Here is a 5,391-nt window from a genome sequence, read left to right as displayed (position 1 = left end):
AGCGGTTAGTGAACCGCACAGTGTCTTTTGCTGGAAAGGCTTTCTCTTTTTCATCGACCTTGATGATCCTCTTGATTCTTTTTGTTGAGGGCTTTACTGCTGTTGAAGAAGGTTCCGCAGCTAGTGCTCTTTTTGTTCCTTTCCTTGCCGGTGGTTTGGGAGTAGCTTTCTCTTTACCTTTCTTGGTGGCCATCCTGAAAAGGGAAAAAGTAAGTAACTTTTAAAGGCTAAGGGTTAGAGCAAGGAAGAGGATGGTACAAGTGATAATCATTGCACGGTAAAGAAGGATGTCGTTAACACATGGTCGCAACTACATGTGAAAAGTTCATAAATAGAAATATAGCAAGTGCATGTTATGGCAAGTAAATGCAAGATATTTATTGGCATGCTGGCAAAGGCATGAGTAGCATAGTTCAAGCATTAATTGCCCAATTTGATTATCAAGTGTTTCAAACTAACAACCTGTTTGTATTGACAATTATATTCAATCAATGATATATAAAAAGGGTTTTTGTGAAAAACAGGCATTAGAGTAGAAGAGTAGAGTAATTAAATATGCACGATGCCATACGGGTTTTTTCACAAACACTTAGCATGCATGGTAAATATGTTATGGAAAGTATTGAATTTGAACATGCAAGTAACCCTAAAATAATTAATAATTGTCAAACAATTCCTAAATGATCCACAAGCAAAATATAGAAGAAAACAATCACCCAAATAAATTTCTAACACCAATTAATAGGATACAAAAAGAAAAAAGAAAGAGGAAAACTGATGAGCGGATAATTTATACGCTTTTTGACATTGTTTTTAGTATGTTTTTAGTAGGATCTAGTTACTTTTAGGGATGTTTTCATTAGTTTTTATGTTAAATTCACATTTCTGGACTTTACTATGAGTTTGTGTGTTTTTCTGTGATTTCAGGTATTTTCTGGCTGAAATTAAGGGACTTGAGCAGAAATCAGATTCAGAGGTTGAAGAAGGACTGCTGATGCTGTTGGATTCTGACCTCCCTGCACTCAAAGTGGATTTTCTGGAGCTACAGAACTCGAAATGGCGCGCTTCCAATTGCGTTGGAAAGTAGACATCCAGGGCTTTCCATCAATATATAATAGTTCATACTTTGGCCAAGAATTGATGACGTAAACTGGCGTTTAACGCCAGCCTTCTGCCCAAATCTGGCGTCCAGCGCCAGAAAAGGATCCAAAACCAGAGTTGAACGCCCAAACTGGCACAGAAACTGGCGTTCAACTCCACAAATGGCCTCTGCACGTGCTACACTTAAGCTCAGCACAAACACACACCAAGTGGGCCCCGGAAGTGGATTTATGCATCAATTACTTACTCATATAAACCCTAGTGACTAGTTTATTATAAATAGGACCTTTTACTATTGTATTAGGCATCTTTTGATCATCTTAGGATCTTAGGATCATCTTGGAACGCATTGTTCTTAGACCATGGGGGCTGGCCTCTCGGCCATGCCTGGACCTTCACTTATGTATTTTCAACGGTAGAGTTTCTACACTCCATAGATTAAGGTGTGGAGCTCTGCTGTTCCTCAAAGATTAATGCAAAGTACTACTGTTTTCTATTCAATTCTTCTTATTTCTCTTCTAAGATACCCATTCGCACCCAAGAACGTGATGAAGGTGATGATTATGTGTGACGCTCATCATCCTTCTCCCTTATGAACGCGTGCCTGACAAACACTTCTGTTCTACATGAAATAAGCTAGAACGAGTATCTCTTAGATCTCCTAACCAGAATCTTCGTGGCGTAAGCTAGAATGATGGTGGCATTCAAGAGAATCCGGAAGGTCTAAACCTTGTCTGTGGTATTCCGAGTAGGATTCAATGATTGAATGACTGTGACGAGCTCCTAACTCGCGATTGCAGGGCGTTAGTGACAGACGCAAAAGGATAGTAAATCCTATTCCAGCATGATCGAGAACCAACAGATGAATAGCCGTGCCGTGACAGAGTGCGTGAGCATATTATTCACTGAGAGGATAAGATGAAGCCATTGACAAGGGTGATGCCTCCAGACGACTAGCCGTGCCGTGACAGGGCATTGGATCATTTTCCCGAGAGATGACCGAAAGTAGCCATTGACAGTGGTGATGTATCACATAAAGCCAGCCATGGAAAGGAGTAAGATTGATTGGATGAAGATAGCAGGAAAGCAGAGGTTCAGAGGAACGAAAAGCATCTCCATTCGCTTATCTGAAATTCCTACCAATGATTTACATAAGTATCTCTATCCCTATTTTATTAATTAATATTCGAAAACACCATTATCACTTTATATCTGCCTGACTGAGATTTACAAGGTGAGCATAGCTTGCTTCATACCAACAATCTCCGTGGGATTCGACCCTTACTCACGTAAGGTATTACTTGGACGACCCAGTGCACTTGCTGGTTAGTTGTATCGAAGTTGTGACAAATTATGAATGTGACATCACAATTTCGTGCACCAAGTTTTTGGCGCCGTTGCCGGGGATTGTTTGAGTTTGGACAACTGACGGTTCATCTTGTTGCTCAGATTAGGTAATTTTCTTTTTGTTTTCTTTTCAAAAATTTTTCAAAAATATTTCTAAAATTTCCTCTTTTGTTTTCGAAAAAAATAAAAATGTTTTCAAAAATTTTTTATTCAAGATTTTTAAGAATGAATTCTAGTGTTTCATGAAGCATGTGAAGCCTGGCTGGCTGTAAAGCCATGTCTAAATTCTTTTGGACTGAGGCTTCCAACCATCAGCTCTTACACGACTGTAGGGTATGTCAGGCATGTCATGTCTGAATTACATGCTGAAGCTTGGCTGGCCATTGGTCATGTCTAGTGTTTTGGACTGGAGCTTTCATTGAAAGCTTGGCTGGCTAGTAAGCCATGTCTAATTCCTGGACTGAAGCTTTAGACTAAGAATGCAAGATTCCTGGAATTCATATTAAAAATTTTGGAATCCTTATTTTTCTTTTTCATATAATTTTCGAAAAAAAAATCCAAAAAAATTAGAAAATCATAAAAATCAAAAATATTTTTTCTGTTTCTTGTTTGAGTCTTGAGTCATATCATAAGTTTGGTGTCAATTGCATATGCATCTTGCATTTTTCGAAAATATCATGCATTCATAGTGTTCTTCATGATCTTCAAGTTGTTCTTGGTAAGTCTTCTTGTTTGATCTTGATGATTTTTTGTTTTGTGTCTTTTCATGTTTATCATATGCATTCTTGAATTCTTAGTGTCTAAGCATTAAAGAATTCTAAGTTTGGTGTCTTGCATGTTTTCTTTGCATAAAAAATTTTTCAAAAATGTGATCTTGATGTTCATCATGATCTTCATAATGTTCTTGGTGTTCATCTTGACATTCATAGCATTATTGCATGCATTCATTGTTTTGATCTAAAAATTTCATGCATTGCATAATTTTCATGTTTTTCATAAAAATTTCAAAAATAAAAAAAAAATATCTTTCCTCTTTTCTCTCATCAAATTCGAAAATTTGGATTGACTTTTTCAAAAATTTTTGAAAATCAAATTCTTTCTCATGAGTCAAATCAAATTTTCAATTTGAAAATCTTATCTTTTTCAAAATCTTTTTCAAAAATCAAATCTTTTTCAAAATTATTAGTTATTTTCGAAAATTCCAAAAATATTTTTCAAAAATCTTTTTCTTATTTTTATACCAAATTTTCGAAAATAACATAAACAATTAATGTTTTGATTCAAAAATTTGAAGTTTGTTACTTGCTTGTTAAGAAAGATTCAAACTTTAAGTTCTAGAATCATATCTTGTGATTTCTTATGAATCAAGTCATTAATTGTGATTTTAAAAATCAAATCTTTTTTTCAAAACTAATTCCTATCATATCTTTTCAAAAAAAATATCTTCTTATCTTATCTTTTTCAAAAATATGATTTCAAAATATCTTCTCTAACTTCCTAACTTCCTATCTTTTCAAAATTTGTTTCAACTAACTAACTAACTTTTTGTTTGTTTCTTAACTTTTTCAAAACTACCTAACTAACTCTCTCTCTCTTAATTTTCGAAAATACCTCCCCCTTTTTCAAAAATTTCTTTTTAATTAACTATTATTTTAAATTTTAAATTCTAATTTTCGAAAAAAAAAAATTACAAACATTTTTTTTCAAAAACCAATTTTCAAAAATCACTAACTCTTTTTCAAAATAATTTTCGAAAATTATTCCTCCCCCATCTCATTCTATTTATTCATCTCACATCTCTTCCATTCGTACAGTTGCATTTCTTCCTTTACATCACATTCTTTATCTCCCCCTCTTTTCTTCCACTCACAAAGGGATCCCTATACTGTGGTATAAAGGATCCCTATTATTATTATCATTTTTCTGTCCATTCTTCCTTGTCATATGAGCAGGAGCAAAGATAAGAACATTCTTGTGGAAGCAGATCCAGAACCTGAAAGGACTCTGAAGAGAAAATTAAGAGAAGCTAAAATACAACAATCCAGAGATAACCTTTCAGAAATTTTCGAACAGGCAGAGGAGATGGCAGCCGAAAATAATAATAATGCAAGGAAGATGCTTGGTGACTTTACTACACCTAATTCCAATTTACATGGAAGAAGCATCTCCATTCCTGCCATTGGAGCAAACAACTTTGAGCTGAAACCTCAATTAGTTTCTCTGATGCAGCAGAACTGCAAGTTTCATGGACTTCCATCTGAAGATCCTTTTCAGTTCTTAACTGAATTCTTGCAGATATGTGATACTGTTAAGACTAATGGAATAGATCCTGAAGTCTACAGGCTCATGCTTTTCCCTTTTGCTGTAAGAGACAGAGCTAGATTATGGTTGGATTCTCAACCTAAAGACAGCCTGAACTCTTGGGATAAGCTGGTCACGGCTTTCTTAGCCAAGTACTTTCCTCCTCAAAAGCTGAGCAAGCTTAGAGCTGATGTTCAAACCTTCAGACAGAAAGAAGGTGAATCCCTCTATGAAGCTTGGGAAAGATACAAACAGTTGACCAAAAAGTGTCCTTCTGACATGCTTTCAGAATGGACCATCCTGGATATATTCTATGATGGTTTGTCTGAGCTATCAAAGATATCACTGGACACTTCTGCAGGTGGATCCATTCACCTAAAGAAAACGCCTGCAGAAGCTCAAGAACTCATTGACATGGTTGCTAACAACCAGTTCATGTACACTTCTGAAAGGAATCCTGTGAGTAATGGGACGCCTATGAAGAAGGGAGTTCTTGAGGTTGATACTCTGAATGCCATATTGGCTCAGAATAAAATATTGACTCAGCAAGTCAATATGATTTCTCAGAGTCTGCATGGAATGCAAGCTGCATCCAACAGTACTCAAGAGGCATCTTCTGAAGAAGAAGCTTATGATCCTGAG

General features: G+C 35.8%; 1 non-coding gene across 1 annotated transcript; it reads right to left on the bottom strand.

Moving 5' to 3' along the window:
- Positions 1–4,926: 4,926 nt before the first annotated feature.
- LOC148576800 (small nucleolar RNA R71) lies at positions 4,927–5,034 on the bottom strand. The gene has a single exon (XR_015903238.1). It is a non-coding gene; the product is annotated as a small nucleolar RNA R71 (small nucleolar RNA).
- Between the last annotated feature and the right edge of the window lie 357 nt (positions 5,035–5,391).

The sequence above is a fragment of the Arachis ipaensis genome, chromosome B1 (assembly GCF_059453495.1).
Source record: "Arachis ipaensis isolate K30076 ecotype BB chromosome B1, ASM5945349v1, whole genome shotgun sequence".
NCBI classification, from domain to species: Eukaryota; Viridiplantae; Streptophyta; class Magnoliopsida; order Fabales; family Fabaceae; genus Arachis; species Arachis ipaensis.
Note: the sequence above shows the minus strand (reverse complement) of the source record. Positions and strands in the feature narration are given on the sequence as shown.